This window comes from Pristiophorus japonicus, chromosome 6 (genome assembly GCF_044704955.1).
Source record: "Pristiophorus japonicus isolate sPriJap1 chromosome 6, sPriJap1.hap1, whole genome shotgun sequence".
Taxonomy (NCBI): Eukaryota; Metazoa; Chordata; class Chondrichthyes; family Pristiophoridae; genus Pristiophorus; species Pristiophorus japonicus.
The window spans coordinates 233,810,269-233,832,607 of NC_091982.1; the positions used below are offsets into that span (position 1 = coordinate 233,810,269).

The 22,339-nt window shown below is 46.7% G+C and overlaps 1 protein-coding gene and 1 pseudogene across 2 annotated transcripts in view; one reads left to right on the forward strand and one right to left on the reverse strand.

Annotated features, from left to right (window-relative positions):
- The window catches only part of rnf13 (ring finger protein 13), a 301,732-nt gene that overhangs the window by 220,520 nt on the left and 58,873 nt on the right, over nt 1–22,339 (forward strand). The gene's annotated exons all lie outside the window — the stretch shown is intronic.
- Nucleotides 11,450–11,650, reverse strand: LOC139266338 (U2 spliceosomal RNA; annotated as a pseudogene).

The window sequence follows — 22,339 nt, forward strand, 5'->3', positions numbered from 1 at the left end:
TGGTACTGTGACGGGCAGAAACTGGATTTGAGGGATTCAAATATAGAGTTCTGGGAAAGATGGGCACGGATTTGGTAGGCGACAACACGTTCAAGGACTTTGGAGAGGAAAGTGTAGTTAGAGATGGGTTTGTAGTTTACAAGGTCGGAGGGATCAAGGGTTGTTTTTTTGGGGGGTGATGACGTCAGATTTGAAGGAGAGGAGTACCTGAGGAGAGATAACAATGGGAGCCAGAAAAGGAAGGTGGGTGGGTGGTCAGCACTTTAGTTCTCCCAACGCCTCTCCACTGTTGACCAGCTGGGTAGGACTGCACTCGCCTGGTTCCATTCTCATCTATCTAATCGTAAAACAGGCAACATAAATATTGTATAAAAGCTGAGCCTGCTTCTGCGGCTGATGTTATTTTGCTCTTTGAAAATTAGATTGTGCGAGTTCAGTATATTGATCTTTGATGTTAATGAGACATGGGCATTAGCTGACAAATTGAAAACTCAGCAAGTGATTAAGTAATTGAGCAGTGGCACCCTTACAGCTAATGTTGATCAGGAAACAGCATTGGATATGACAGAGACATGATAATTGAAGAAAATGTTTGACTTTGGTTAGTTGTTGTTCAGGGGTGTCGGACAGCACTTAGTTTTAAAATTGCACACTGAGAAAAACTGCGACAAAATTCAAGACGACCTTAATAAACTTGCAAAATGGACATGTAATTGCCAAATTAATTTCAGTATAGATAAGTGTGATGCAGTGCATTTTGGTGGGAAGAATTAGACCACAGTCCTTGGAAAATAAAACTCTAAATAGGGTAGAGGAGCAAAGGGATTTAGGGGTACAGATCCTCATCATTAAAAGTAGCAACACAAGTTAACAAGGTCGTAAAAATAAAAAAACACCACTAGGATTCACTTCTAGAGGGATAGAATTGAAAAGCAGAGATATGTTAAACTTGTACAAAACCATAGTTAGACAGCAATTGGTGCATTGTGCACATTTCTCCATATTATATAATGGATATACAGGCACTGGAGAAGGATGATGCCAGAACTGAGAGGTTATACCTATCGGGAAATATTGAACAGCCAGGGCTCTTTTCTCTAGAAAACAGAAGGCTGAAGGGTGACTTGATAGAGATATTATGAAAGTATTTAATGGGGTAGACTTAGAAACATAGAAAATAGGTGCAGGAGTAGAGCATTCGGCCCTTCAACCTTGCACCACCATTCAATAAGGTCATGGCTGATCATGCACTTCAGTACCCCTTTCCTGCTTTCTCTCCATACCCCCTGATCCCTTTAGCCGTAAAGGTCACATCTAACTCCCTTTTGAATATATCTAACGAACTGGCCTCAACAACTTTCTGTGGGAGAGAATTCCACATGGAGGTGTACCGATGGATGTGGTGTATTTAGATTTTCAATAGGCATTCGATAAGGTGCCACACAAAAGGTTACTGCAGAAGATAAAGGTACGCGGAGTCAGTGAAAATGAATTAGCACGGATAGAGAATTGGCTGGCTAACAGAAAGCAGAGAGTTGGGATAAATGGGTCCTTTTCGGGTTGGAAATTGGTGGTTAGTGGTGTGCCACACGGATCGGTGCTGGGACCACAACTGTTTACAATATACATAGATGACCTGGAAGAGGGGACAGAGTGTAGTGTAACAAAATTTGCAGATGACACAAAGATTAGTGGGAAAGCAGGTTGTGTAGAGGACACAGAAGGGCTGCAAAGAGATTTAGATAGGTTAAGCGAATGGGCTAAGGTTTGGCAGATGGAATACAATGTCAGAAAGTGTGAGGTCATCCACCTTGGGGGGGGGGGAACAGTAAAAGGGAATATTATTTGAATGGGGAGAAATTACAACATGCTGCGGTGCAGAGGGACCTGGGGGTCCTTGTGCATGAATCCCAAAAAGTTAGTTTTCAGGTGCAGCAGGTAATCAGGAAGGTGAATGGAATGTTGGCCTTCATTGCGAGAGGGATGGAGTACAAAAGCAGGGAGGTCCTTCTGCAACTGTACAGAGTATTGGTGAGGCCACACCTGGAGTACTGCGTGCAGTTTTGGTCACCTTACTTAAGGAAGGATATACTGGCTTTAGAGGGGGTACAGAGACGATTCACTAGGCTGATTCCGGAGATGAGGGGGTTACCTTATGATGATAGATTGAGAAGACTGGGTCTTTACTCGTTGGAGTTCAGAAGGATGAGGGGTGATCTTATAGAAACATTTAAAATAATGAAAGGGATAGACAAGATAGAGGCAGAGAGGTTGTTTCCACTGGTAGGGGAGACTAGAACTAGGGGGCACAGCCTCAAAATACGGGGGAGACAATTTAAAACCAAGTTGAGAAGGAAATTCTTCTCCCAGAGGGTTGTGAATCTGTGGAATTCTCTGCCCAAGGAAGCAATTGAGGCTAGCTCATTGAATGTATTCAAGTCACAGATAGATTTTTAAGCAATAAGGGAATTAAGGTTATGGGGAGCTGGCGGGTAAGTGGAGCTGAGTCCACGGCCAGATCCGCCGTGATCTTGTTGAATGGCGGAGCAGGCTCGAGGGGCTAGATGGCCTACTCCTGTTCCTAATTCTTATGTTCTTATGCTCCACTTATGGGGTAGACCAAAACTAGGGATCATAAATACAAGACAGTCACTAATAAATCTAACAGGGAATACGGGAGGCGAATCTTTACCAGAAAGTAGTTAGAATGTGCAACTTAATACCATGGAGAGTAGTTGAGGCGAATAGCGTGGATGCATTTAAAGGGAAGCCAGATAATCACATGAGGGAAAAGGGAATAGAAAGTTAGGCTGATGGGGTTAGATGAAGAGGAGTGGGAGGAGGTTCGTGTGGAGCATAAACCCCGGCATAGACCAGTTGGGCCGAATGGCCTGTTACTGTGCCGTTAACTTTATGTAATAATATCAAGGCCGCTGATTTATGATTTTCACAATCTCAAAATCCCATGTTATAAAAATTTAAGTTTTACTTATTCACTCAGATTTTTTCATTTGTTATTCTAACACAGCCAATTGGAATATCTGGGCAATTCAGTCATCGTGGGTGTTCCAAGCCAGAATAAAGGAGAAGGAACATTGGATGAGAATCAGAGCTTTCTTGCCCTTAATGGGCTTGACCACGCATTTTATATTAACCAACTTTCTGAGAGTTCCTGGGGCAGAGGAATTAACTAAAGATGTTTCCACGTGGGGGCAATCAAAACTTGGAGCCATAAATATAAGATAATCGCTAATAAATCCAATAGGCAATTCAGGGAAAACTTCTTTACCCAGAGAGTGGTGAGAATGTGGAACTTGCTGCCACATGGAGTAGTTGAATGAATAAAGTATATTTCCTGGCATTTTTGCCTCATTGAATACTGCATAAATTGATCCCAAAAAGCATGCAGTTCATAATATTGACACAATTTGTACATTGGGTCAGTGAAAATTGCAAACATTCTTTAAAAAAAATATATGTATTATATAATAATATCAGTATAAACCTTTCTGGTTTAAAGGAAGGCTTTATAGATTCTTGAACTGGGTGTTGCAGCAGATAAGCACACTGTCATTTCACCTCTGGGACTCAAGTTAGAAACCAGCTCCTCATAAAATGGAAATTTTTCTCCTGGCTATAAACAGGTTTGCAAAATGTGTTTGGGCAGACCTCCGATTAATTCATTGACACACAAACTTGTACTTTAATTGTAAAATACAGAGTAGTTGATTAAAGACACAGCTGTAAAAGAAATATGAATACAGATGGCCATGTTTTTAATCAAAATTTAATTTCCTTTGGTTCTCTGCCAGATTTATGTTGATGTTACTGTAATGGTTACAGTTTCAAAAGTTAGAAGTTTAAACTTGGACCCATGATGAATGCTTTTGGCATTTTGCACGAGGTACTTCTGGGGAGTAAAAGCAAAATCACTTGAACCACAAACGGAAGAGTTCATGAAAATAAAATAAATTCGTAAATAATGGTAGAAATGTTTCCTTCTGTCTTTAGATATTTTCCCCCATTAACCCCCCCCCCCCCCCTTCCAGGCCACCTACATTAAGCGAGGAGAAAATAAATACTCCCCCAATAAAACAAACCATGCTGGAGTATTATCTTCTCCGCCATTTTGAGTCTGTTCACTTCACTGTGAACTGTTCTGCTGATGTCTGCACGCACGTCCCAAGCAGTATCAGATTTAACTTTTAAGGAACAGCTTCCTTTGGCACAGCATTTTGATTTATTTTGTGTTGCTGTGTGGATATGGTAGGTGGTGCCTGCTTATTTAAAGACATTTATGGCTGCTTTTCTTATATTTAAAAAAACCCACCAATACCCAGACTGAGACCCAGTTTAATATGAGTTGCATTTTCAATTGATGGCTCTTATGCTCGTTCCTATCTGTTTTTACACTCTCTTGACGAATGCTTTACTGTTTCACCATTAGGCCAATCAACGATTGTGTGTATTAAACCCTTGGTGGGTGCCATCCTGTTTTACAATCAGCATTTTATGCTTGAGTTTATTTTGGCCACTGTGGCAACCATAAAAAGCCCAGAACATTGTAGTTGTGAAGGAGCGATTTTAATTTTTAAAAGACAATTGTCACGGGTTGAAGTGCCATTCTGGGAAAAATGAAACACATAATCTAAGCTGACACTCCAGTTCAGAACTGAGTGAGTGCTGCACTGTCAGAGGTGCCATCTTTCAGATGATAAGCAGAGACCCTGTCCGCCCTCTCCGGGACCTGAAAGATCTCACTGCACCATTTGCAGAAGAGAAGGACAGTTCCTCTGGTCTCCTGGCCAACATCAGAGGCAGTCCCTCGGCGTCGAGGATGACTTGCTTCGACACTAAAAATGAGTTCTCAGGTGACTGAGGAGTCCAATGCGTCTACAGTCCCTGTCACAGGTGGGGCAGACGGTGGTTGAAGGAACGGGTGGGTGGGGGGGGCCTGGTTTGCTGCGCGCTCCTTCCGTTGTCTGCTCTTGGCGAAGAAACTCAGTGCTCAGCGCCTTCCCGGATGCTTTTCCTCCACTTTGGGCAGTCTTGGGCCAGGGATTCACAGGTGTCGGTGGGAATGTATTTTTTTAAGAAGCATTTCCTCTGCCCACCTGGGGCTCGCTTGCTGTGTCGGAACATTTACCCTCCAACCAACATCAATAAAATAAATTATCTGGTCATCTATCTTGTTTGTGGGGGCTTTCTGTGCGCAGTTTGACTGTCACGTTTCACTACTTAATGTAGTGACTGCACTTCAATTGTAATTCAGTTGTTTGAATTGAAGTGTTTGAATTATTTTTCCTTTCCTTTCCTTCCTTTCAATGCTGCGATGAGATCTCTGTCATTCAGTTGAAGCTGCTGTTTTAACAGTCCGGCACTACAGTGTTAGCATAGATTTTGAAGATAACTCTGCTGAGAATTTTTTCCTGAATTTCTTTCTGACATTGAATAGGAGGCAAAAAGACCAACTTCTGTTGCCTCTGCATTTATATGGAGTTGGCTGTGTGGAATGTTTGAAACCACAATAACGCATGATTCACTCCATGATGCCAACCAACTTCTTCACATCAGGATTGTAAATTGGGTTGTGGTTATATTGGCAGCTTGCAAATACATCCATAGTTCCAGTGCAAGGCCTGTTTTTGATTTGTGGACCCGCTGATTCATGTATCTCTAATAACTAAAGCTTAACCACTGCAATTAGAACGTCGCATTTATATCCGGTTAGTTTCATTTTAATTGAATTTTCACTAACCCATACTAGAACTCTTATTTTGTGGAGGTGAGGGGAGAACTGATCAAGTCTGCATCTCCATTCTGATGATAATTGCTTATGATTCAATAGTACAAAGATTACTGAATAAGCCAGACATGCAGCAGAGTATTTTGTGAATGAATGCCATTGAGATTGTATATAAATGTAGATTAAAGCTCCCTTTTCTCTTCTTCCATAATGCATCAGACAAGCATCCACAGTGTGCCACTGACCTATGCTTCCAGTCTCTGAATGAGACTGACACACAAACCCTGATTTTTGTAGTGATGGCAAAATTGAACCTGCACTCGCCTGAGGTGTGTTCAAACCTGTGCCCTCAGTGACAAAGGCCTAACATTACAAAGATGGGCTTCCTCTTCATTTTAATAGGTCCTCCTACCTATTTAAAAAAAAAGGCAGTGGCATGATTGGCAGGGGGAGGAGGTGGTAACGGGTGAGGCAGCAGCTTTTAAAGGGAGACAATGGTTTGGTTTTGGCTAAAGATCTGTTTCAGGGGAACAGTAACTAGTTACAGAAAGAGTTGCCAGAAGCTGATTGGAAGGAAAAATAAAAGAGCACTTGTCATTATTATAATGGTGCAATCTAAATTGAGGGGTTCAGATGATGCCATTAAAAACTAAAGGGACTTGTAACAATCATCTGAATCACAAGAAGAGATCACTGGCTTTGAAATTGCTTTCCACAATATGTTTGTAGTAACTTTCATTTTCTGTGTGGTAGCTGTTGGCCAATTTGAGTGCTTTTGGGTTGTCGTATGTTCAAAAAAGGGTTGTAATAATCACTGCAAACCCAGATCATTTTTTTTCAATGTCTATTTTGAGGCAAGTAATCACTGGGCTAGTGTTATTTTCCAGCAATCTCATTAGATGGTAATGGCATGTCCATTCTGATTACATGTTATGATTGAATCATCTTATTGGTCAATTGATAATCATGACTTTTCTAGCAATCTCATTGGCTGATGTGACTGTTGCAAATGTTAGTGTTATTTGAGCTGGCTTGTTGGCCAGCAGTAATCATGTGACCTCTTTCATCTTTCTAGCAATTGGCCATGACCAGTTCGGTTTCCAATTTAAGCAGGAATGGTTTTTTTTTCTGGCATCAACTAAGGAAAGTTTGTGTTTAGTTTTGCTCTATGATTTTAGATAGACAATATGATGTAAAAATTTGATGCAGCTAGCTGTAGCTTGAAGAAAAAGTCCTAGTCTCTGTCAGCGGTGTAACCAATATGTGAAGTTGAACCAGAATTGAGATGGAAACTGACCTACCTCGTCTCATTTCAAAGATGAAGGCCTGGAGATAAATTGGTGATGGGATCAGGACAAGCTCCTAATCTGCCAATTAGCTAGGATGCAGAATCTTGGCTCTAAGTGCAAGTCAAAGTAGTCATAAGTCGTCGTTATATATGTGGACTTGTATTTACTCTGTACAGTCACCAGAGGGATCATTCCCTGGAGTCCCAAGGGATCCCATAATCACTTGGGAGCACAGGTATTTAAGGAGGCTTCACAGGTTAGAGAGGCACTCTGGAGACCTGCAATAAAAGACTATGGTCACACTTTACTTTGAGCTCACAGTGCTCAGTCTGACTCTTTCTCCATACACAATAGTCGTCATCATAGGCAGTCCTTCGGAATCGAGGAAGACTTGCTTCCACTCCCAAACTGAGCTCTTTGGCTGAACAGTCCAATACGAGAGCCACAGACCTTGTCACAGGTGGGACAGACATTCGTCAGGGGCAGAGGGGCTGGGACTGATTTGCCGCACACTCCTTCCACTGCCTGCGCCTGACCTCTTCACGCTCGCGGCATTGAGATTCGAGCAGCTCAACGCCCTCCCGGATGCACTTTCTCCACCTAGGGCGGTCTTCGGCCAGGGATTCCTAGGTGTCGGTGGTGATGTCGCACTTTATCAGGGAGGCTTTGAGGGTGTCCTTGTAACGTTTCCGCTGCCCACCTTTGGCTCGTTTGCCGTGAAGGAGCTCCACATAGAGCAATTGCTCAGGGAGCCATGTGTCTGGCATGCAAATTATGTGGCCTGCCCAGCGAAGCTGATCGAGTGTAGTCAGTGCTTCAAACATAGAAACATAGAAAATAGGTGCAGGAGCAGGCCATTCGGCCCTTCAAGCCTGCACCACCATTCAATAAGATCATGGCTGATCATGCAACTTTAGTATCCCATTCCTGCTTTCTCTCCATACCCTTTGATCCCTTTAGCCGTAAGGGCCACATCTAACTCCCTTTTGAATATATCTGATGAACTGGCATCAACAACTTTCTGCGATAGAGAATTCTACAGGTTCACAATTCTCTGAGTGAAGAAGTTTCTCCTCATCTCGGTCCTGAATGACTTACCTCTTATCCTTAGACCGTACCCCTGGTTCTGGACTTCCCCAACATCGGGAACATTCTTCCTGCATCTAACCTGTCCAATCTGGTCAGAATTTTATATGTTTCTATGAGATCCCCTCTCATTCTTCTAAATTCCAATGAATATAAGCCTAGTCGATCCAGTCTTTCTTCACATGTCAGTCCTGCCATCCCGGGAATCAGTCTGGTGAACCTTCGCTGCACTTCCTCAATAGCAAGAATGTCCTTCCTCAGATTAGGAGACCAAAACTGTACACAATATTCAAGATGTGGCCTCACCAAGGCCCTGTACAACTGCAGTAAAACCTCCCTGCTCCTATACTCAAATCTCTATGAAGGAACAACATGCCATTTGCCGCCTTCACTGCCTGCTGTACCTGCATGCCAACTTTCAATGACTGATATACCATGACACCCAGGTCTCATTGCATCTCCCCTTTTCCTAATCTGTCACCATTCAGATAATCTGCCTTCCTGTTTTTGCCACCAAAGTGGATAACCTCACATTTACTGACATTATACAGCATCTGCCCACTCACTAACCTGTCCAAATCATCCTGCAGCCTCCTAGCATCCTCCTCACAGCTCACACTGCCACCCAGCTTAGTGTCATCTGCAACTTGGAGATATTACATTCAATTCCTTCGTCTAAATCATTAATGTATATTGTAAATAGCTGGGGTCCCAGCACTGAACCCTGCAGTACCCCACTAGTCACTGCCTGCCATTCTGAAAAGGACCCGTTTATCCCGATTCTCTGCTTCCTGTCTGTCAACCAGTTCTCTATCCACGTCAATACATTACCCCCAATACCATGTGCTTTAATTTTGCGCACTAATCTCGTGTGGGATCTTGTCAAAAGCCTTTTGAAAGTCCAAATACACCACATCCACTGGTTCTCTCTTGTCCACTGTACTAGTTACATCCTCAAAAAGTTCTCTAGATTTGTCAAGCATGATTTCCCTTTCATAAATCCATGCTGACTTGGACCGATCCTGTCACTGCTTTCCAAATGCGCTGCTATTACATCTTTGATAATTGATTCTAACATTTTCCCCACTACTGATGTCAGGCTAACCGGTCTATAATTCCCTGTTTTCTCTCTCCCTCCTTTTTTTAAAAAGTGGGGTTACATTAGCTACCCTCCAATCCATAGGAACTGATCCAGAGTCTATAGAATGTTCGAAAATGACGACCAATGCGTGCACTATTTCTAGGGCCACTTCCTTAAGTACTCTGGGATGCAGACTATCAGGCCCTGGGGATTTATCGGCCTTCAATCCCATCAATTTCCCGAACACAATTTCCTGACTAATAAGGATTTCCTTCAGTTCCTCCTTCTCGCTAGACCCTCGGTCCCCGAGTATTTTCGGGAGGTTATTCGTGTCTTCCTTAGTGATTCTGGGGATGTTAGCCTGGGCAAGGACACTGATGCTTGTGTGTCTGTCCTCCCAGGGGATTTGCAGGATCTTGCGGAGACATCGTCATTGGTATATCTCCAGCGACTTGAGGCGTCTTCTGTAGATCATCCATGCCTCTGATCCATTCAGGAGGGCGGGTATTACTCCATCCTGTAGACCATGAGCTTGGTAGATTTGAGAGCCTAGTCTTCAATCACACTTCTCAGGCGGCCGAAGGCTGCACTGGAGGCGATGTTGAATCTCCGCATCAATGTCTGCCTTTGTTGATAAGAGGCTCCCGAGGTATGGGAAGTGGTCCACGTTGTTGAGGGCCGCGCCATGAATCTTGCTGACTGGGTAGCAGTGCTGTGCGGCAAGGACAGGTTGGCGTAGCACCTTTGTCTTATGGATATTAAGTGTAAGGCCCATGCTTTCATATGCCTTGGTGACTAATTTGACTATATCCTGGAGTTCAGTCTCAGAATGTGCGTAGACGCAGGCGTCGTCTGCGTACTGTAGCTCACGACAGAGGTTGGGGTAATCTTGGACCTGGCCTGGAGGCGGCGTATGTTAAACAGCTTCCCACTGGTTCTGTGGTTTAGTTTAGTTCCACTCCAGCGGGGAGCTTGTTGACTGTGAGGTGGAGCATGGCAGTGAGGAAGATTGAGAAGAGGGTTGGAGCAATGACGCAGCCTTGTTTGACCCTGGTCCGGACGTGGATTGGGTCTGTAATGGATCCACTGGTAAGAATCACGGCCTGCATGTCGTCGTGGAGCAGGCGAAGGATGTTGACAAACTTTTGGGGGCATCCAAAACTGAGGAGGCCGCTCCATGAGCCCTTATGGTTGACGGTGTCAAGGGCCTTTGTAAGATCGCAAAAGGCCATATATAAGGGCTGGCGCTGTTCCCTGTATTTTTCCTGCAGCTGTTGCGCTGCAAAGATCATGACCGTTGTGCCCTTTAGGGGACGAAATCCGCACTGTGATTCCGGGAGGAGCTCCTCAGCCACAGGGAGAAGACAGTTGAGGAGGACTCTAGCGACAACCTTCCCAGTGGCTGATGGGGAGATTCCTCTGTAGTTGCCGCAATCCGACGTTCCCCTTTTTAAAGGTGGTCTCGATCACTGCATCTCTGAGATCTCCCGGCATGCTCTCCTCCCTCCAAATGAGAAAGATGAGATTACGTATCCGCCATACTTTAGCGCCTCAGCAGGAATTCCATCTGCACCCGTAGCCTTGTTGTTCTTGAGCTGTTTTATGGCTTTGCCTACCTTGTGCGGTGTTGGGTTTCACCGAGGTGGTGGCGGGTCCCATGCTGCGGGATGGAGTTGAGAACACGCTGGTCAAAGGTGAACGCTTTGCTGAACGCTTTGCTGAACGCTTTGCTGAACGCTTTGCTGAACGCTTTGCTGTGGCTGCGGACTGCAAAAATCGAAAGGGTTAAAAGTTGGAAGATTCAAGATTGGATGGAAAGAGGCTGCTCGACAATCGGAGCCACCTAGCCATTCAAATGTGACCTTCTGATCACCTGTATGTTTACAGTACCTCATGGTGGTACCTCGATTTGTGACAGTGATGCTTGACTGGGATAACGAGTAGCTGGTCACTCTTTATTTGAGTGTACCTTGTTACTATGTGAATAGTAATTCATGACATTGTCTGTATTTGATGACATCATCTGTATGTTAAACGATTCAGAAAGCAGTTAGCCATGATTGTCTAAATGCAAAGAAATAAGAGTTCAAAGGTTTTTTAGGTATAAAGAGATGGAACTGGCTTTTTTTTAAAATGTTTTATTCGTTGCCAATCTTTCCAATTCTTTGTCAGATCACAAACGCCAAAGGTCACCTTGGGCCCATTGAAGGATCACTCTGCGCCAATGCTCTTAGCCAAAAGGCCTAGAGCCAAAGCACCGTTCCTGGAAGTACTGCAATACCAGGTTCGTGCCATGGAGGTGGATGGGTCAAGCCCCCCACCCACCTCCTATTTCCAAAAAGCATAGGAGAACCACCTTCCTGATCCAGGGAGAACCACTTTCTGGTCATGGTTACTCCCCTGTCAGGTCAGTTACGCATGATCTTAGCCAAAAGGCCGAGAAGCGATGATGGAACTGGCTTTTTAAAAAAATTTGTTGCCAATCTTTCCAATTCTTTGTCAGATCACAAACGCCAGAGGTCACCTTGCACCTGTCAAGGATCACTCTGCGCCAATGCTCTTAGCCAAAAGGCCTAGAGCCCAAGCACCGTTCCTGGAAGTACTGCAATACCAGGTTCGTGCCATGGAGGTGGATGGGTCAAGCCCCCCACCCACCTCCTATCTGGCTTTTTTTTTTATTCGTTGCCAATCTTTCCAATTCTTTGTCAAATCACAAACGCCAGAGGTCACCTTGCACACATCAAGGATCACTCTGCGCCAGTGCTCTTAGCCAAAAGGCCTAGAGCCACTGCACCGTTCCTGGAAGTACTGCAATACCAGGTTCGTGCCATGGAGGTGGATGGGTCAGGCCCCCCACACACCTCCGTGGAGGTGGATGGGTCAAGCCACCCCACCCACCTCCTATCTGGCTTTTGTCACACACACGGATACCAGTGACACTGGAATCTCGAAAGGTGTGTCACTTCTTGGAGAGCTGCCTTTGCAAGCAGAGAGTTTGTTTAGTATGAATGTCTGAATAAAAGTCCTGATCCTGTCTTTGCTACAGCGGAGTGTGTGTATGTGTAATTCGATGTTCAAAACGACGAAACGAAAAAGAGAAAGATAGCCTTACAACATATTGGTGTCCCCGACGTGATTTTCAAAAGTTCACTGGCTGAGTTGTTTGAAGAAGTATTTCCCACACACCAGTTTGAGGGGTGAGCATTCTCTTCGTTGTCGTGACGTAAAGGGATCTTTAGTTAGTAATGGGAGGATTAGGGAATATTCCAGATGAGGTCTGGTCATTTCTTAATGAGTGGATTGAGTCAAAAGGGTGACCTTATGGGATAAAGCAGGAAACAATGACAGGAGGATGGAGAGAGACACGGCAGTCCTTAGTGGAGTGTCCAGTTTAAAAAAAAAAGATTAAAATGGTTGGGTTAAAAAGTGATAGAAAGAGAAAAGCGTTCGTGTTGCAATATCTAATGCTTGGGGTTCAAAAGTTAGAAGAGGCTGAGGCTAGAGATAGAGAAGTTTCAGAACTCTCAGAGCAGTTAACAGCAGCTAGGTAAGAAATAGAGAACTGGAGATTTCAAGCATTCGGGGCAGTCAGGACTGTTCTGACGCTGGATCAGCATCTTGCTGATGAACAGAACCGTAATCAAGACCTCGAGAAAGGAATATGTAAGCTGCAGCAGATGGTGGTATTAGGTTGCCCAGCGGAGGCAGCAATTGCTAAAACCGGGTGGTATTCGGAGGATTCCTCAGGTCTGAGCATTGAAAAGGTGATTAAGGGACAGGGAGAATGCCCACTGTTCCCTTCCGCAGCTCCTTTGTCTTCTCTGACTTCGGAGCTTCGAACCCGTGTGGTTCGCGTAGCAATGTTAGGAGTGCTGCAGGCTCGAAGGGCCGAATGGCCTACTCCTGCACCTATTTTCTATGTTTCTATGTTGTCCTGTATGTAACCTCTATGTAACACCACTGCAATACTGTATATACTTAAGCAATGCACACCTTGACCACAGGGGGTGAACGTGTGGGAGACGCTCCTTACCTGGTCATCCAGGTATATAAAGGGAGATCCCACACAGGGTCATCACTTCTTGGTCCTGTGAATAAAGGTTCAGGTCATAGTGACCTTGTCCATAGAATGTGCCTCGTGTGAGTTTTGTGCCATTGAGTAAGGACATTACATTGGCGACGAAGATGGGATGGTTGACAAGGAGGCATTCTCGTGTCTATGGTGTAAAGAAAAATGCATCAGCACCTTTTTGGCAGGAGGTTCGAATTAGAAACTGACCACAAACCGTTAACATCCCTGTTGTCAGACAGCAAGGCTGTCAATTCCAATGCGTCAGCCCGCATACAGCGATGGGCTCGCACGCTGGCTGCTTATGATTACTCCATCCGGCACCGGCCTGGCACCGAAAATTGCGCTGACATGCTCAGCAGGCTTCCACTGGCCATCACCGAGGGGGCAGCGGAACAAAGCGCTGAGATGGTCATGGCCGTTGATGCCTTTGATAGCGCAGGCTCCCTCATCACAGCCCACCAGATCAAAATCTGGACAAACAGGGACCCCCTCCTATCTCTGATTAAGAAATGTGTCCTGACTGAGGATTGGGCGCCCACGCACAAGCATGCCCTGAGGAGGTCAGACCGTTTCACAGGCGGATGGATGAGCTCTCCATCCAAGCTGACTGCCTACTATGGGGCAGCCGGGTAGTCATGCCCCAGAGGGGCAGGGAGGCATTCATCAGGGAACTCCACAGCGAGCATCCAGGCATTGTTCTGATGAAGGCCATTGCCCGGTCACATGTTTGGTGGCCGGGAATTGATTCAGACCTGGAACGCTGTGTTCGCAGGTGCATGACGTGTGCCCAGCTAGGTAATGCCCCCAGGGAGGCCCTGCTCAGCCCGTGGCCCTGGTCCACCAGGCCATGGTCACGTATTCATGTACACTACGCGGACCCATTCATGGGAAGAATGTTTCTCATTGTGGTAGATGTGTACTCGAAATGGATCGCGTGCATCATTTTGAATTCGTGCACGACATCCACCACTGTGGAGAGTCTACGTGCGGTCTTTGCAACCCACGGCTTGCCGGACATCCTTGTTCGTGATATTGGCCCATGTTTCATGAGCTACGAATTCCGGGAGTTCATGTCTGGCAATGGCATCAACCATGTCAGGACAGCACCATCCAATGGCCAGGCGGAACGTGCGGTCCAAATCATTAAACAAGGCATGCTCAGGATTCAAGGACTCTCCCTTCAATGCCGCCTATCGAGCCTCCTACTGGCCTATAGGTCCCGACCGCACTTGCTCACGGGGGTCCCGCCCACTGAGCTACTTATGAAACGAACACTCAAAACTCAGTTGTCCCTCATTCACCCAGTCCTGACTGACATAGTTGAGGGCAAGCGCCAGTCCCAAAACGAGTACCATGACTGAAATTCAAGGGGGAGATGTATAGAAATAAATGACCCCGTATTTGTCCTCAATCACAGCGTGGGGCCCAAATGGCTTGAGGGTACTGTAATAGACAGAGGGGAACAGGGTCATCGTGGTTAAACTTAACAATGGGCAGATATGCCGTAAGCATCTGGACCAAGTAAAAAAAAAAAAAAGATTCAGCATAGCCACTGAGGAACCCGAGGAAGATCATGAGATGGTGCTCACACCACCGCCAGTGAACGAACAACAAGAACATTCAGCAGCATGCACAGTCCCGGTGGTCAGCCTATACAGGCTGGAATCACCACAGGTGACAGATACTCGCGCCAAGGCTCAACAACCAGAGTCCTAACTGCGGTGCTCCATGAGGGAGCGTAGACACCTGAAAGACTTAACCTATGATCCCAATAATACTTTGGGGGGGGGGGGGGGGGGGAGGTGATGTCATGTATGTAACCTCTATGTAACATCACTGCAATACTGTATATACCTAAGCAATGCACACCTTGACCACAGGGGGTGAACTTGTGGGAGACACTCCTTACCTGGTCATCTAGGTATATAAAGGGAGGTCCCACGCAGGGTCATCACTTGGTCCTGTGAATAAAGGTTCAGGTCATAGTGACCTTGTCCATAGCATGTGCCTCGTGTGGGTTTTGTGCCATTGAGTAAGGACATTACATATGTTGGGTATGGAGGCGGAGCATTTAGATGCCTCTTTGGTTCCTCAGGAGCTTAACACCCTGCAACATTACACACGGCCTTCTGGTAATGCGGAGAGTGGGGGAAGCACGCTCAAGCGGACAAGGCGAGAGCAGGATCATGATTCCTTTACTCCCTATGGAGCTCGTGAAGGGAACACTACCTCAAGTGGTTTTGGGGATTCCTGCTGTGAGCGAGGAGGGGTAAAGTTACAGGACATGAGAGCTATCCTTAGTGAAGTGGGGCCTGCACCGCTTCAGGATTTTAGGTTTGCCCAGTGGTGGTGTAATATTCTGGGATGGTGGCAATTGGGGAACATATCAGAGAAACCGAGGGTTCACATGATTTTGCGAGCTTTAGAGAATCACCGGGGAAAGATAGTAGGTTTTGAAACAACATCCAGGGCTCTGCTAAGTCGAATCATAGTTGCAATCTTTGGTGCTCACTCAGGGCCACAGTTACTAAAGCCGGTTGCATTATTACAGGGGAAGTGTCGTGTATGTAGCACACAAATCACTGACTCCACACGGTCTGGTGTTGATCTAACTGCTGTGACCTTAGTCCTTTACTGAACAGCTCCAGAGTGGCCTCCAGGTGTGGTGGGCAGCCTTTTATACTGCCTCGTGCAGGTACTTTCAGGTCTCCCACCACAGCGCCCTCTGTGGTGCACCATTATACTTATCACCATACATTTAATGTACCCGAGCAATACACAACATCTCACTCTTTTTCCCCCCCCCCCCACCCCACCCTAGTTCAAAAAGCCGTTGCTTGAATCCCCTAAATCGAACATCGCATTAGCCCATTGGTAATGTTAGTCACGGATCCATGTCTCTCTTTCTTGAACCTCGTGGTATCAACTCTTCCCGTGATTCATGTCCATGATTTCAAGCACAGTGACCATTCAGCATTGAAATATTAATTCTTATCATAAATCCATCATCCTACATTCACATAGCACATTTAGACTAGCTCTTGCCTTACAAAAGTCTTTACGTGGGGACCGCCAATGGTGTAAGGCCCTTTTAAGACTTCTGGGAGCATTTCCCTTTTAAGACGCCATCTTGTGACTTCCCACGAGGCGCCGCCATCTTGGGTGTTCTGCTGGCCTTTGTCTGCAGGGCTCCGTTGCCACGAGGCTCACTGCCATCTTGAGCTCGCTGGCGAAGAAAAGAGGGGACAAGGAAGCAGGGAAGGGGAAAAAGAGAAAAAAAAACGGCCCATCTTGCAGAAGTCGGTCTGGACTCGATCAGTCACAGTCCCTGTGAGTCACTCCGCGCCTGCTGCCATATCCGCCGCTCTGGCTCGCGTTCCCCCGAGTCACGCCTGCCGCAGCCGCCTCTCCTGTGGCCGCTGGCATCGCAGCCGCTGCCGCCGCCCGAATGTTCCACTGCGTGAGCCCCCCGGATCCGCCGGCCCGCGATGGGCCTCCCGCTTGTCGCCCGTGGCACCCCGTCAGCCCGAACCTGCAACTTTATTCTTCCAGGGTCTGCTCGTCTGTGGAGGCTGACCTACAAACCTGTTCTTCCAGGGTCTGCTCATCTGTGGAGGCGGAGGCTGCAGGATTGCTTGGGGTCAGGAGTTCTGGGCTGCTGTCGCCTGTGTGTGGATTTAGGCTGCAGCTAAAGCTCGGTTGGCGCTGCTCTTTGGGAACCCGGGGAACAGCAGTCTGTTGAGGAGCAAAGAAGTCTTCCCAGCTCCCACGGACCTTTCCCATCCATCTTCTGCCGAGGAGCGTTGGCCCGTCGCCTGCAATGACCCATAAGGGTAAACCGTGCGTCTCGCCACCGTGAGTTACCTGCACATCCGCTCTGCCGAGAACAAGTATCAGTTCCTTGGTGTGGGTACGCAGCTTCGGCGTGACCAAGACCAGCTTGGGTCGTGCAGCCGGGTTGTCCCACAGTTTCTCAAAAATTCTCTGACTCATCATCCTGTATCCACTGCCATACTCACTGGGACTCCGTCAATTCTTACTTCCATTATCACTGGGGGCGAATCATCGGTGCACGTATACAGTCCCAACACCTCATCTTCTGCCAGCTCCTCGTTGAACAGTGGATCATCCCCCATCGCCAAAGCCACACGCTGAGTCCAATTTCTTTTACACATACGCTGAAGGTGGCCTTTCAGGTGGCAGGTATTGCACGTGTACTCCGCAAACCTGCACCGGTGAGCCCCCATGGCTTCCTCCGCAGTGCCAGCATGGTGCTGCTTGATTAGCCCCCCTCAGTGGACTCAGAGTTCCAGGACCCCGAGGTCCATGCTCTCTGCCCCGGGCAGAGCCACGTTCTGCAGTTTTGTCCATGGTGGGTGCTATCTTGTGGACCGTGCCTGCCGGGTTCGAGACTGTGTGGATCATTTGCTTGGTGCTGCATGTTGAGGTCATATATGCCCAGCTGATGGTGATGGCCTTTGTCAGGGTGACTGTGGGTTCCGTGGCTAGCAGCTTGTGAAGGGGGCCCTCATGGCCAATCCCCCATGACGAAAACGTCCTGCAGCACCTCGTCAAGGTGTGCCCTAAAATCACACGGCGCCGCGAGTCTCCTGAGGTCCGCAACATATTTGGTGACATCCTGGCCCTCGGGTCTGCAGTGATGGTAAAATTTGTATCTGGCCGTGAAGATGCTCTCCTTCGGTTTCAACTGGTCACGAATGAGTGCGACCAGCTGCTCATATGACTTGTCTCTGGCGCTCGCGAGTGCCAGCAAATCCCTGACGAGACAGTAAACCTCATCGCCACAACTGGAAAGCAATATCGCCTTACGCTTCTCTCTCATTGTGTCCGTGCTTCCCGTCAGGTCGTTTGCTGTGAACTAGTACTCGAGCCTTTCCGTAAAGGCCTCCCAATCATTGCCCACCGTAAAATCCTTTCGCGAGCCCAGAGTAGCCATGGTTGCGTGAAGTTCGTCTGCTTCCTCGTCACCAATGTCATGTATGTAGCACACAAATCACTGACTCCACATGGTCTGGTGTTGATCTAACTGCTGTGACCTTAGTCCTTTATTGAACAGCTCCAGAGTGGCCTCCAGGTGTGGTGGTCAGCCTTTTATACTGCCTCGAGCAGATTCTTTCAGGTCTCTCACCACAGCGCCCTCTGTGGTGCACCATTGTACTTATATATACATTTAATGTACCCAAGCAATACACAACAGGAAGGACCCAGGGAAGCGGGGGAATGTATATTCCAGTTGTGTAAAAGTTTGGGAAGTAATTGGATTGATATCGGCCATTATGGGAATGATACACATAGATCATTTTGACTCTCCTAACCCCTTCAGTAGTTCTGGAAGTAGATGCCTGTGACAGGGATGATAGTTTTAATAAATGGTTGGCAAGGGTAGAAAGCTTGTATCAGAGAGCTGCAGGAATTTCAGTCATGGAAGTGAGACCGGGGTTACAGCGATGGAAGGCAGAAGGGCCTGAGTGGATAAATCCCAGGATAAGTCGTATGAGAGGAGCAGGACCAGGTGGTGCCTGGATCCCAAACCGTCAGTTGATAGAGGACAGGGATAGATTGGCTAAAGAATTAGAAAAGTTAAAAGAAAAGTTGAAGAATCAGGAAAGAGAAGCTAGAGTCACAGACAGGAATGATACCTCGGTTCAGTTGATGAGGTCAGAGGTAGATTCCGCAGGTGAGGGAGGGTTCCTATAGGGAAGACGCTCCTCAACCACACATGTCGTTTCTTTTGGCCCCTTATTTCAGGATAGGGGTGGCCATACCCTTATCGAGGCATGTGTGGAAGGGCAGTGGGAAATGGACACAGGGTCTGCCGAACAAATGAAGGTTGAGGTGCTCCTGGAGGAAGGGGATTCCCCTCTTCAGAGACAATACCCCAACATCCCAGATGCACGAGGAGCAGTTACTGAACAGTCAGAGATGAAAACAGTGGGAGAAGCTTGCTCAGAAGCATTTAAAGTTTCTGCAAGAATGGGCTGTCTCAAAACTGATGAGATGTTCAGTGAAAAGCTCAAATGTGAAAGTTATAAACATGATCTTAAAGGATGTGAAATAGAAGTTGGATCGTTGCAACTGCCGAGAGAGAATCAGTTCTGAAGGATGAACTGAGAGAAGGACTGGGTCTCTCGACTGACTCTTCAGCAGTTCCGTCATCCTTTATTCTATGTTGTTACACTTCTCCCACAAAGCAGAGGAAATTGTTAAAAACTGCAGAGGGCAACAGACTTGGTCGAAGACACCGATTGCGAGTTTACATTTCTGAAAGTAAACAGCATGGGATTCAATCAAAAATATCAAAAATTGAAAGTTGACTATTAAGTGAAAATGGATATGGTGATCACAGACCACCAGACTTTAAAATGGCATCCTGAGCAGCAACTCTGCTTTGACCCTAATCGTGCTGCTGTTTGGAAGAAGGAAATGCGGAAATAGAGTACAAGATTTCAACAGCTACAGAGTTTGAATCAAGCAATTGTGGACATTAACCATCACGCTGCGGAAAGTGAGGACGTTCACACAACTTTGGAAAATGTTACCCAGATGAGGCCTGCAGCGAGGCAAAGAGAAGTGCGGGAATGTGGGAGCACAAGCCTGCATTTCTGAACGCTTTGCTTTGGCTGCAGGCTGGAAATATCGAAAGGGTTAAAAGTTGGAAGATTCAAGATTGGATGGAAAGAGGCTGCTAGACGATCGGAGCCACCTAGCCATTCAAATGTGACGTTCTGATCACCTGTATGTTTACAGTACTTCATGGTGGCAGTCGATTTCTGGCAGTGAGACTTGACTTTAAATAGCTGGTCAGTGTGTCTGTCTGTATTTGAGTGTACCTTGTTATTATTTGATATCATCTGTATGTTAAACGATTCAGAAAGCAGTTAGCCATGATTGTCTAAATGCAAAGAAATAAGAGTTCAAAGGCTTTTTAGGTATAAAGAGATGGAACTGGCTTTTGTCATTGTCACTCTCACTCACACACATCAGTGACACTGGAATCTCGAAAGGTGTGTCACTTCTTGGAGAGCTGCCTTTGCAAGCAAAGAGTTTTAGTATGAATGTCTGAATAAAAGACCCGATCCAACCTTTGCTACAACTGAGTGCGTGCGTGTAATTTGACGTTTAAAGCAACGAAACGAAAAAGCGCAAGACAGTCTTACAACAAAAGGCAGAGTTTCGATTGAGGAGATCTTTAAAGTGCTCCTTCCAGCGGGCCCTGACAGCCTCAGTGTCCTTGATGAGTGTTTCCCCGTTCTTGGCCAGGAGTGGGGTGGGGCCTTGGGAGTTTGGCCTTGACTGCAGTGAAGAATCCTCGCATATCCCAGTTGTTGTATCTCCTGTGCTTTCTCCATCTACCACCTGTTCTTTAGGTCCCGGGCTTTTTGTTGGCCCTCAGCCTTGAGCCGTCTATAATGTTGCTTTGCAGCTCCCGAATTGGGTTGTTGCTTGAGGCTCAAAAATGCTCTGCGCTTGCGACCTATTAGTTCTTGGATCTCCTGATCATTTTCATCAAACCAGTCCTGGTGTTTTCTGGTTGAGTAACCAAGTGTCTCTTCATCGGGACTGGTTATGGAGGCCTGGAGGGCAGACCAAGCGCTGTGTGCATTCAGCATTTCGGGGTCATCAAGGCACACCAGATTAGCTGTGAGGCGCTGGCTGGAAAGAGCTCTCTTAGCTGGGTCTTTAAGTGCCCTGGTATTAACTTTTTTGCAGCACTGCTTCTGCTGTCCCCTCTGCTTTGGGGCTATTTTAATATAGATGATGGATCAGATTAGGCGATGGTCCGTCTAGCAGTCATCAGCTCCTGTCATGGCATGGGTGGTGCGCGCATCCTTGCGATCCCTGGCTCGGCCGATGACATAGTCGAGCAGGTGCTAGTGTTTGGAGCGAGGCTGTTGCCACAATGCCTTGTATTTGTCCGTCTGGCGGAACAGGGTGTTGGTGAGAAGTTCATGTTCTAGACATTTTGTCAGGAGTAGGGTACCGCTGGAGTTGGCTTTCCCTATCCCCTCTCTGCCAATCACGTCTCCCCAGAGGGCTGTGTCTTTGCCGACCCTGGCATTAAAGTCACCTAGGAGGATCAGTTTGTCACTCATGGGGACGTGGGACAGGGATGTCCTGAGGTTGGAATAAAAACCCTCTTTAGCCTCATTCGTTGCATCGAGGGTCGTTGCATCGAGTGTTGGGGCGTACGCACTGATGACTGTGGCGCATTGGTTCCGGGATAGGGTAAGGCGAAGAGTCATGAGGCGTTCGTTAACTCCGCAGGAGGAATCTTTGAGGCAGTCAACCAGTTCCATTTTGACGGCGAAGAAGATTACATGAAGACGAGTTTCTTGCAAGGTTAAAAATTTCCCCAAAGGTTTCCAAGTTGTTTTAAAAGTTTGAGTTTAAAAGTATTTCCAAATGTAAAAATAAAGTTACACAGGTTGATTGAAGGTTAAATGAATAGATTGAGTTGATTAAAAGTTGATAAAGTCAAAAATGTAAATCAAGTTGTTTAAAAGTTAGTGTTCACCGCGAGTGACCAAGGGCAGTACAGCTCATCATTGGACCGGGCCGGCTGGTTGAAGAGACCCGGCGTGAGAGGCTGGGCCGGGCCCTCTGGCCGAAAGGACCTGGAGTGCGAGGCTGGGTCAGGCCGGCTGGCTGAAGGGACCAAGAGTGTCATAGGCCGAGCCGGCTGGCCGAAGGGATATCTGGCCTGGAAAAGGTGTGATCTTCCACTCTTCAGGTGATTCTAGGCACAGAATGCTTTGTGTGTTTGAATGCGATTGACAGCTGGAGCACAGACTGCGGATTTTTCTGAATATCTTTGCAGCAGTTCAGGAGGCTTGTAAAGTTGAACCTCGTGAATTCACCCAAGCATTCACGTCGCCCATGTTTCTCATCACGTCAGAAGATCCTGTTTCATTTGCAAGTCTCCTAGACTATTTTCTGTGTTAATGAAATATGCTCAGAGGGTATTCTAGTACAGTATGTATTGGTCAAATTACTGGACTAGTAATTCAGAGGCCTGGAATAATCAAGTGAATGCTAGTTCAGAT